Source organism: Notamacropus eugenii, chromosome 3, assembly GCF_028372415.1.
Source record: "Notamacropus eugenii isolate mMacEug1 chromosome 3, mMacEug1.pri_v2, whole genome shotgun sequence".
NCBI classification, from domain to species: Eukaryota; Metazoa; Chordata; class Mammalia; order Diprotodontia; family Macropodidae; genus Notamacropus; species Notamacropus eugenii.
Genome location: NC_092874.1, coordinates 340,526,830 through 340,539,439, shown reverse-complemented (window position 1 = coordinate 340,539,439; position 12,610 = coordinate 340,526,830). Strand labels below are relative to the sequence as shown.

Below are 12,610 nucleotides of genomic sequence, written 5' to 3'. Positions count from 1 at the left end.
TCAGTGCAGTTTAGTAGAGTCAATTGGCTTTGATCCCTCATTTCTGTACACTTTTACTAGAGTTCTATTCTGATGCTTTGCCGTCATTTGAAAAGAACTCTAGGTTGTACCTATGCAGCCCAAGTACTGGCAGATGCTACTAAACTTTGAAGACATTCGTAGGCATGGACTGTCTATCAATCAACTGAAGACCAGATTTGCTAAATTCAGGGAGGATCAGTTACCATAAAGCTGGCTATCACATGTTGACTATAATTGTTTGTCACAAGTCAATCATCTACCACAGCAGGGCTCCTCAACATTTTTTGTGTTCCTTGAACCCTTTTCAACAATAACAAAAATGTGTTTTAAATCCTCAGAGTGATTCAACACCCTATTTATAAATGCTTCTAGATATATGCATTTTTAAAACTAAACAGATTTATTAGACAATATTCCAGGTAAGGTTTGAAACAGAGCAACTATGGAAGAAGTCATGATCATTTCAAATTATGTTTCACACAACACTGATATTATAACCAACTGCTCATAACTCAGAACACAGGCATTAAATCCATAGCCTTCTCTGTTACAGAAATATCCATCCTCACATCTTTTCTATTTTAGCAGGCTAGGTAATATTTTTGCTATCTTTCTATTTCAACTTACAAGCACTAATAAGCCACCATCATTTTACTTCGTATATTTCTCGTGTTGATGAGCTAGGATTTTGGCTGAAGACTCGATATCACAGAAGAGTTAATTAATTTCTTTAACCTGTTTCTTCTTAATACTGTCATTCCCACTGATCTTGGCCAGTGAGTTGTCTGGGGTCAGGAGAAGCACTGAATATCAATGTTTTCTTGGTACCAAATTCTCCCAGGTGGCTCAATGCTTCATCACTGATGTCAATCCATTCTATCTGGGTTGTGTTTTTTTTTTTTATTATATGTTTTAATTCTTATGGCTTGTACAGCATAGTGTTAATGGTCATCACTATGTCCAAAATATCAAAGGGAATTCCATGAGGAAAAACCATATCCTCAGTACTTCTAATGACACAGTTGCCCCAGTTGAAAGTGAAGATGATGGAGACAGTGGAAGACACCAAGGGATGAAGCATTCCCTAATCAACATGTGTACTTTATCAACAAACAGCATGCCAGGAACCAACTCAACTATGCTGTGGTCAAGTACTTATCTACCACCTTGTTAATCTCTCCTCATATCTTGTGATTTCAACCTTCTTTGGCTTCATTAACTGGCCCATCATGGAAAGATTATCATGCCCACCCTCTTGCTTACCATTGTCAAAATCTAAGTCACACAGGGTTATATCCTGAATATTCTCTTTCTCCCCCTCTCTGTGTATTTTGTCTTTTGGTAAGGGAGCATATTCTTCTGTTTCAAGGTTATATTTTGTAGCATAGGTATGATACCTGCCTTGCCTCTTCACTGCACTGCTTTTGCTTCTACATAAGTCACTTCTCCAGCCTTGTAGGGACCCTGACACACACAAGGTGGCTTGCTGGAAAGGTTATTTGATCTGCTTTTCTAAAAGGAAAGCAACTTTTGAGGGGTCAACAATCACTTTAATCAAGAACATGTATCATTAACTTAGTTCAGGGGAAAAAATCAGCGCCCTGATCTTCAGAGAAAATACAGAGAAATTAAAATCCAGCTGTTTCACAAATCAACAGACAGATAACCATCTAACCAAACATACATAGCTACCAGAGAAAGAAGCATCAACATATGGGTTGTCAAAGCCAGGAGGCTACTTAGTGGCTTTCCAGAGTCTCATCTGGCTCAGGAGCCTTCTTCCAAAATCTGAGCCCCAAAGTAAAACCTGACCTCAGAGTACTTATATAATTTTCAGAGCCAGAGGTTATGACAACCCTTGAGAACCAGTTCCTCATTAGAAAATTAACGAGAGGTATGGGCCTCCCCTAATTAAGCTTTCCTTAATAGGCAGACCCATTAATGGGTAGAGAAGATCTTTAAACTCTCATAGCAACCATTACAAACCTCTAGATCCCTTTTCTACAAACTTTCAAAGATGACGGGGTCCAGTTTCAACTGTTTGGTTTCTTCTGCTGCTTTAAGACCTATACTGATATGACTGACTGCTATATCCTTCCAAAAGGTTTTCATTCTCACATGGAGTTAATTTTGGGACAACTTTCATCAACCTCCTTGTTCTCCTTCTTTCTTAGATCAATTACCCTTCTCAAGTTTTCCATCAGAACTTATATCTTTTAATTTCTGTAGAGAAGACTTCACTTCGGACCATGGTACAGAAGGGAGTTTACTACCTAACTCTAGAGCAGCACCCAGGACTAGAACTGTCTTGCTAGGGTCCTGCCAACAAAACAGCTCTCCTGTCCATTAATTCTACCATCATACCACATAGGTATTCTTCTGCCCCATAATCCCCCTCAAGATGTCTGCTTAACCAGGCCACCCTTATCCAGTCCCAGCCCCTTCAAGTGGCTGTGCAAGGTAATGATGCACTGGCTCATCATAGTGCTCATCTCCTTGATCTTCATCTTTCAGCTAAGAGTGGGTACAGAATCACCCAACAAGGTGGACTGACTAACTCTGTGCCAGGTGTATGCCATAATGGCTTGCAATAACTTTTACTCCCAAAGTTTCAAATTGCTGGAGAAACAAAGCTATAATCCGGGAGATATGTATTTATAACATAATATGACAGTTATTTGCTGCTTAATGAAGAATTTTTAGTTCAAACCCTTTGGACCATATTGTGAACTACCAAAGGGCTTCCATTAAGTGATCATATATAGTTAGGTCTAGAAAGATGGGAGAGATTTTTTTAACTTATTACTTGTACTCTCCACTTACTCCACACAGGGCTTGACAACTAATAGTACATGGGAGATGAGAGAAAGTATAGAGTTGAGGATTATTCCTAGGTTGTGAGCCTGAATGACTGAGAAGATAGTGGTACCCTTAATATTGACAAAGGAATTAGAAAGAGGGGAGGGCTTAAGGCTAATTAAGATGAATTCAGCTTTGGATATGTAGAGTTTAAGATATCTATGGAATATCAAAGAACACAAATAAGCACCTTAACAACAGGAATTGGTTTACTTTTGTCTTTCATAGTATACTCATAAGATCATAGATCTAGAGCTGGAAGAGTCTTGAAGGCCACCTAGTGCAATCCCTTCAGTCTTCCTCTGCCAGACTGATTTTTTTTTTGACTAGGTAAAAGAGGCCATTTTTCACTTCATTTTTTGCCTATCCTAAATCACCAAATAGGCATCACCTCAGACAAACTGAGTCCTGGGAAAGAGCTTAAATAGGCCAAGGTCTCCCACTGCATCTGGGACCATCTCTAGTCATAATGATCTATATGTTGCCACCTGATCCTGATGATTCTGGAGGAGAAAGTGAGGCTGGTGATTTCGCACAGCCCTGCCTCATTTAAATCCCATTTCATTTGCAGCACATGACATCACCTTCCCAATGTGATGGTTCTCTTCCAGAATGAAGGACAAACAACAATAGAACAGTAAACTAAGGCACAATGAGGTTAAGTGACTTGCCCAAGGTCACATACTACATATCAGCAATTTCATTTGAACCTATGACCTTTGACTCCAGAGGCTTTGCATTCCCAGTTCTTAGGACAGCACCTGGCACATTGTAGATTAAAACCAAATGCTAATAGATTGAGTGATTGATTCTCTCCATCTGGCCTATCATTGATTTTTTTTTTCTTACTCTGCCTTCGTACTTGTAAAAAAGTGTTTCCAAAGTAAATGAGAGACCTGTCAAGCAAAAGAAAATGAGGAGGAAATTAAGCATGTTCCCAAGAGTTAAGTGATGCAATTGTGCAGTATGCATTGCAAGGAGCAGTTTCAAATCTTCAAAGAAATAAAAATGAAAATGGCATTCAAATGAAGTTTCCTGCTTTTGTCTTTGATATTAAATCTGATGAAGTAAATTGCTTTCAGAAGTTAAAATAGACAGTTAAAGGTTAAAATAATACCAATGCAAAAATAGTCCAGAGAGAAGAGAGGGAGAGTTAATTTAATTATCTCAGTGATTTGTGAAGATATAATGACTCTATTAATATTAATTCTGTCGTTATCGTTCCCTGCTCTCCAAATGGTAAGTTGCCAACCTTTAACTTACTGGCAAAGATAAAGAAATGTAAATAGGGAGCTCTAACTAGCCTCGTACACATATAGGCTGTTTGTGATTTCATGGGAGAAAAATTGTAACAATTGTAGTATTTGGAAATAAAAAATGTGTGGGATCTACAGTAAACTAGAAGCAGAGACTTCATTCTTTTAAAGTTAAGCATTCAGTGGTGGCTTGAACACCAGGCTATAGCAAGCTGCTGGCTGGCTGAGCAGAATTTTAAGGTCTGGAATTTTGACTTTATGATTTTTTAAAAAAAATCTACACACAATGCGCACACACAGTACATTTGTGATGATGTCTTAGGAAGAAGTAAAAGTTTTCTCTTACTGCACTAATGGGATAGTAATAATATTGTTAAAGGACCAAGAAAGATGCTGTACTCCCTGTACCCACTGGTTGAGACTTGAGAGGATGAATTGTTCATAAAGAAATGTGAGCATAAAAAGCATGAATTTTTTTTAAAGTTACCACACATTTTAAATGCAAAGTATAATAAATTTATGATCACAATATATTTGGGATAGAACTTGAAGATCATCTACTACAAAATTAAAACATTTTCATTAGTTAATTTTAAGCATTCTTCTCTGTTTAATTTTGAATTCCAAATTCTCTTCCTCCTTTCCATACCCACTAGAAGGCAAGTAATATTATATCTCTTATACACGTGAAATCATGTGAAACATATTTCCACATTAGCTATCTATTTTTAAAAGCAAGAAAAACAAAGAAAATTACATTCCAATTTGTACTCAGAGTTCAACAATTCTCTGTTTTTTCATCATAAATCCTTTGGAATTACCTTGGATCATTGCATTGATCAGAGTAGTCAAGTTTTTGACAATTTCATCCTCATTACCACATTATTGCTACTATGCACAATAATCTCTTAGTTCTTCTGACTTTACTTTGCCTTAATTCATATAGTTCTTGCAATGACAAACCTTTTTTAAAAATAATTTTATGCCACAAAAATATCAGAAAAGCAATCCATTAAAGGAGAAAAAATATTACTTCAGACATTGATAATTTCATCTTAAAATAATGGACACAATGCAGAAGAAAACCATATTTAAAGTTATGTTTGTTTACTATATTTTGAATATAGCGAGTTTTCTAGTGTTTAGAGTATTCTTTTTTGTGTGCCATTTAAATGTTGGCTTTCAATTGGAGTTCTAAACAGATACATATAATTAAATTCACAAGAATTTCCTTTTTATCCTATGAAGTTCCATTATCAAAATTACTAGGTGATACTTTCAAGTCTTAAAAGTTATATCCCTGATCATTATATGGCTTTCTAAAAAGCATAAATTGCTATTCAAAATAAATCATAGTTTGTGTTTAGCTGCTCATTTTAATCTCCACATTTGAAATAAACCAACGATTATAAACTTCCTGTCCACAGGAGGTAAAATTCTCAATACAAACATCAACTGTGATAATTACATGCACCAATGAAAGGAGGCACCCTGAAAGGACCCATATCACAAAATGCAAAATAGAAAAAAAAAGCCCTGAATTTCTTGGGTCTTGAGTCTGTCATAAGAAGATAATTAAACTTACAAGTTATTCCTTTCATTATGAAGCTAGAGCTATATTCTAAAAGAAAAACAGAAGATTTAAAATATGGGCAGGGGGTGTGGTGCCATATGGCAGCACCAACAAATTTTACAAACAAATCAAAAACAAGCAGGACATGTTCCTCTTTTAGTTTTGTAACCATATGTGATCTCCACAAGTGAGAGAAGCTCCATTCACGTTGATTAAAACAGATTCTTTGACTTGGGGCCACCAATATGGCTCTTTGAAATAAAATCATGGAGACCTCGTATTACAGTTTTAATTGAGTCCATGTATTGTGGTTATATACAAAATGCTTATGCTGGCAGAGCTACTTTTGAAGCTCATTGTCTTAATCAAGAAGAGAGAGAGAATTCAAACAACATCATGCTCATCAGTATTTGTATTATAAGAAAAATCAAATGACAGGCCCACCGTAGTGAACTCTGGGGAAGCTGAATAGGGAAAATTGAAATAAACATGGCCCCTGCCCTTGAACAGTGTACAGCTTAAGACTGGCTTTATTGTCCTAGAAAAAAAATCATTGACATCCAGCTGCATTCACATTGAAAACATACATGAAGTGAAAGGAGAAGTAATGGGTTAAACAGGAAACATGGGTAAATCATTTCTTATGCCCCTTCCCTTTGAGGTTACCTATTGGAATTATTCAAAGCATGCTGTTGGCCCAAGGACTGTGAAATCTTGGAGAGGCTTCCCTTTTCCACCTTGCATAACTCCCTGAAGCTATTTCTAATTAGTTGCCAGGTCCTGTGGCTGCTACTCACAAACCGTCCTTTGCATTTCCTCTCTTTGCTGCATTCACATAGCTGCCACTTTAGTTAAAGACCTCAACACCTTTCATCAAGAGTATTCTAAGTCTCCTAATTGGTCTCTTCTTATTTCTTACTTTACTTCATGTACTCTACAATCCAGTGACTCTGACCTCCTTTCTGTTCCTGGTACATGACACTCTATCTCCTGACTGCATAGATTTTCACTGGCTTTCCCTTATGCCTGGAATTGCCCTCATCTCTCTTTATCTCAGTCCCTTGGGTACCTCATTTAATCTATGCCTCAGTTTACTCAACTATAAAATAAAATGATTCAAATAGATGACTTCTAGTATATTATATTCAAACACATGTATTAAACATTTTAATGTAACACATTTTAAACCCTATAAACTTTTGAATAGCTTATATGCATACAAATACAATTTCCTGGATATCCACTCAAGTGACTTAATATGCTCCTAGTAACTTTTTTTTTTAAGTTCCTACTTTGAAGGAAGAGGCATGGGGCATAGTGGACAGAAAGAATTAAGAAGATCTTAAGAGTTAAGGAGATTTAGTTCTAAGTGCTACCTCCTCATCTCTGAAAAATATCTGCAGTGTAACCATGAACAAATCATTTCACTTCAGACTGCAATTTATACATGAGCTACTTGGTGAAAGAAGTTTCTATTCTGCTTGTTCCAATGATGAAATCACAGGTTTGCATTTATATAGTGCTTGACAAATATCATTTCATTTTATCCTCACAACAACCATGGGGAATAGGCATTATGATCTAAATTTTATAGATGAGGAAACTGAGTCATAGGTTAAATAACTTACTTATTGTCACCCAGCTAGTATGTGGTTGAGGCCGGATTTGAATTAGTCTTCCTGATTCCACGTCCAGCATTTCTCTTCCTTGTGCCACCTCATTGGGTAGATGATTATAGATGCAGGACCTGAGAGACCATCTCAATCACATTTTATTGTTAAGTAACCTGGGATCCAGAAATTTTAAGTGTCATGTCTAAGATCGCTCAAGTAGGACGTTCCTAAGATTATAAGAGAAGAAGAATTGAGTGAAGGTCTTCCCATTCCAGAACCAATGCTTATCTCACTGTACAACAGTGCCTCATTAGTATGTTTTATCAATCAATCAATCAATAAACAAGTATATAATAAGTGCCCATTATATCTAGGCACTTTACTGGGTAGTAGAGATGCAAATACAAAAGGTAAAATAATCCTTATATTCAAGAAACTTACATTATAACCAAGGAGACAACAAAACACATATATTTTTGTTGGTCACTTGTTCTTAGTAGCGTTGGACTCTTCATTACTTCATCTGGGGTTTTCTTATTTTTTTAAAATTTATTTATTTAACTTTTAACATTCATTTTCACAAAATTTTGGGTTACAAATTTTCTCCCCTTTTGTCCCCTCCCCCCACCCCAAGACACCGAGCATTCTAATTGCCCCTATCACCAATCTGCCATCTCTTCTATCATCCTTCCTTTCCCTTGTCCCTATCTTCTCTTTTGTCCTGTAGGGCCAGATAATTTCTATACCTGATTACCTGTATTTCTTGTTTCCTAGTTGCAATAACAATACTCAACATTTGTTTCCAAAACTTTGAGTTCCAACTTCTCTTCATCCCTCCCTCCCCACCCATTCCCTTTGGGAAGGCAAGCAATTCGATATAGGCCAAATCTGTGTAGTTTTACAAATGACTTTCCATAATAGTCGTGTTGTGTAAGACTAACTATATTTCCCTCCATCCTATCCTGCCCCCCATTGCTTCTATTCTCTCTTTTGATCCTGTCCCTCCCCAAGAGTGCTGACTTCAAATTGCTCCCTCCTCCCCATTCCATCATCCCCCCCACCCTGCTTATCCCCTTCTCCCCCACTTTCCTGTATTGAAAGATAGGTTTTTGGGGGTGGAGCCAAGATGGTGGAGGAGAAACACACAAATATGCTAGCTCCAAACCCACAGCCCATGAAATATCTGTAGAAAAGAGCTGCCAATAAATTTGGGAGCAGGAGAAGCCACATAACAGCCAAGCGGACAAGATTTCTGTTCCAGAGAGCCTGAAAACCTCTCGCAAAAGGTTCTTTGCCCGGTGGACTGGTAGCTGAGCACAGCCCTGCCGCAGCCGCCCAGTGCCAAGAGGAGCAGATCCGAGCAGGCTTCAGGGACAGAATCTCCAGCAGCCACGCGGGTCCCTCCAACCACAGGTGACAAGAGTCGGTGAGAGGGTCTCTTCAGGAGGTCGAGAGGGGAGTAGCGAGTCCCCATGACTCAGGCCGCCTAGGGAGGCACCAGCGGAGGTGGGAGCAGACAGGGGCTTCCCAAGCAGGCAGGAGCTCGGATCCATTGTTGAAGGTCTCTGCATAAACCCTCTGAGGAAACTGAGCCCGAGAGGCGGCCCTGCCCCACCCAGGCAGCTGAGCTTGATCTCACACTGAATAGCAGCCCTGCCCCCGCCCAAAGCCCTGAAGCTGGGAAGCAGCATTTGAGTCTCAGACTGCAAGCGCTGGCTGGGAGGATCCAGAGTCGAGGTGGGTGTAAGGAGAATATTTAGAGGTCAAGTCACTGGCTGGGAAAATGCCCAGAAAAGGGAAAAAATAAAACAAGATTATAGAGGGTTACTTTCTTGGTGAGCAGGTTTCTCCTCCCCTCCTTTCTGATGAGGAAGAGCAGTGCTCACCATCAGGGAAAGACACAGAAGTCAGGACTTCTGTATCCCAGCCCACTCAATGGGATCAGACCTGGGAAAATCTCAAAAAGAGCTCAGAAAATTTTGAAAATTATGCTAGAGAGGTGGAGGAAAAACTGGGAAGAGCAATAAAAGACTTGCAAGCAAAGTATGAACAGCAGATCAGCACCCTGCTAAAGGAGACACCAAAAAATGTTGAAGAAAATAACACCCTGAAAAATAGGCTAACTCAATTGGCAAAGGAGGTTCAAGAAGCCAATGAGGAGAATAATGCTTTCAAAAGGAGAGTTAGCCAAATGGAAAAGGAGATTCAAAAGCTCACTGAAGAAAATAGTTCTTTCAAAATTAGAATGGAACAGATGGAGGCTAATGACTTTATGAGAAACCAAGAAATCACAAAACAAAACCAAAAGAATGAAAAAATGGAACATAATGTGAAATATCTCATTGGATAAACAACTGACCTGGAAAATAGATCCAGGAGAGACAATTTAAAAATTATGGGACTACCTGAAAGCCATGATCAAAAAAAGAGCCTAGACATCATCTTTCATGAAATTATCAAGGAAAACTGCCCTAATATTCTAGAATCAGAGGGCAAAATAAATATTGAAAGAGTCCACTGATCACCACCTGAAAGAGATCCAAAAAGAGAAACTCCTAGGAATATTGTGGCCAAATTCCAGCATTCCCAGATCAAGGCGAAAATATTGCAAGCAGCTAGAAAGAAACAATTCAAGTATTATGGAAATACAATCAGGATAACACAAGATCTAGAAGCTTCTACATTAAGGGATGGAAGGGCATGGAATTGGATATTCCAGAAGTCAAAGGAACAAGGACAAAAAACAAGAATTACCTACCCAGCAAACCGAGTATAATACTCCAGGGGAAAAATTGGTTTTTCAATGAAATAGAGGACTTTCAAGCATTCTTGATAAAAAGACCAGAGCTAAAAAGAAAATTTGACTTTCAAACACAAGAATGAAGAGAAGCATGAAAAGGTAAACAGCAAAGAGAAGTCATAAGGGACTTACTAAAGTTGAACTGTTTACATCCCCACACGGAAAGATAATATTAGTAACTCTTGAAACTATTCAGTATCTGGGTACTGGGTGGGATTACACACACACACATGCACACACACGCACACATAGAGACAGAGTGCGCAGAGTGAATTGAATAGGATGGGATCATATCTTAAAAAAAATGAAATCAAGCAGTGAGAGAGAAATATATGGGAGGAGAAAGGGAGAAATGGAATGGGGCAAATTATCTCTCATAAAAGAGGCAAGCAAAAGACTTTTTTAGTTTGGGGAAAAAGAGGGGAGGTGAGAGAAAAACATGAAGTTTACTCTCATCACATTCCACTAAAGGAAGGAATAAAATGCACACTCATTTTGATATGAAAACCTATCTTACAATACAGGAAAGTGGGGGATAAGGGGATAAACAGGGTGGGGGGGACGATGGAAGGGAGGGCATGGGGAAGAGGGTGCAATTTGAGGTCCACACTCACGGAGAGGGACAGGATCAAAAGAGAGAATAGAAGTAATGGGGGGCAGGATAGGATGGAGGGAAATATAGTTAGTCTTACACAACACGACTATTATGGAAGTCATTTGCAAAACTACACAGATTTGGCCTATATTGAATTGCTTGCCTTCCAAAAGGAAGGGGTGGGGAGGGAGGGAGGAAAAGAAGTTGGAACTCAAAGTTTTAGGAATAACTGTCGAGTACTGTTCTGGCCGCTAGGAAATAAGAAATATAGGTAAAGGGGTATAGAATGTTATTTGGCCCAACAGGACAGAGGAGAGGATGGAGACAAAGGCAGAGAGGAATGATGGAAGAGAGAGCGGAGTGGTAATGGGGGCAATTGGAATACTCAGTGTTTTGGGGTGGGGGGAGGGAACAAGGGGGGAGAAAATTTGGAGTCAAAAATTCTGTAAAAATGAATGTTAAAAATTAAATAAATAAATAAAAAAGAAAGATAAGTTTTCATACGAAAATGAGTGTGCATTTTATTCCTTCCTTTAGTAGAATGTGATGAGAGTAAACTTCATGTTTTTCTCTCAGCTCCCCTCTTTTTCCTTCCACTAAAAAGTCTTTTTCTTGCCTCTTTTATGAGAGATAATTGCCCCATTCCATATTCCCTTTATCCTCCCAATATATTTGGCTCTCACCCCTTAATTTCATTTTTTTAAGATATGATCTCATCCTATTCAATTCAGTCTGTGCTCTCTGTCTCTCTGTTCTCTGTCTCTCTCTCTCTGTGTATGTAATCCCACCCACTACCCAGATACTGAAAAGTTTCCAGAGTTACAAATATTGTCTTTCCATGTAGGAATGTAAACAGCTCAACTTTAATAAGTCCCTTATGACTTCTCTTTGCTGCTTACCTTTTCGTGCTTCTCTTCATTTTTGTGTTTGAAAGTCAAATTTTCTTTTCAGCTCTGATCTTTTCATCCCGAATGCTTGAAAGTCCTCTATTTCATTGAACGACCAATTTTTCCCCTGAAGTATTATACTCAGTTTTGCTGGGTAGGTGATTCTTGGTTTTAGTCCTTGTTCCTTTGACTTCTGGAATATCCAATTCCATGCCCTTCCATCCCTTAATGTAGAAGCTTCTAGATCTTGTGTTATCCTGATTGTATTTCCACAGTACTTGAATTGTTTCTTTCTAGCTGCTTGCAATATTTTCGCCTTGATCTGGGAATTCTGGAATTTGGCCACAATATTCCTAGGAGTTTCTCTTTTTGGATCTCTTTCAGGTGGTGATCAGTGGACTCTTTCAATATTTATTTTGCCCTCTGATTCTAGAATATTAGGGCAGTTTTCCTTGATAATTTCATGAAAGATGATGTCTAGGCTCTTTTTTTGATCATGGCTTTCAGGTAGTCCCATAATTTTTAAATTGTCTCTCCTGGATCTATTTTCCAGGTCAGTTGTTTTTCTAATGAGATATTTCACATTATCTTCCATTTTTTCATTCTTTTGGTTTTGTTTTGTGATTTCTTGGTTTCTCATAAAGTCATTAGCCTCCACCTGTTCCATTCTAATTTTGTAAGAACTATTTTCTTCAGTGAGCTTTTGAACCTCCTTTTCCATTTGGCTAATTCTCCTTTTGAAAGCATTATTCTCCTCATTGGCTTTTTGAACCTCTTTTGCCAATTGAGTGAGCCTGTTTTTCAAGGTGTTATTTTCTTCAGCATTTTTTTGGGTCTCCTTTAGCAGGGTGTTTACTTGTTTTTCATGCTTTGCTTGCATGTCACTCATTTCTCTTCCCAGTTTTTCCTTCACCTCTCTAACTTGATTTTCAAAATCCTTTTTGATCTCTTCCATGGCCTGAGCCCATTGAGTGGGCTGGGATACAGAGGCTTTAACTTCTGTGTG

General features: G+C 38.3%; 1 pseudogene; it reads right to left on the bottom strand.

Moving 5' to 3' along the window:
- Window positions 1–672: 672 nt before the first annotated feature.
- Window positions 673–2,471, bottom strand: LOC140531618 (ruvB-like 1; annotated as a pseudogene).
- Window positions 2,472–12,610: the final 10,139 nt, after the last annotated feature.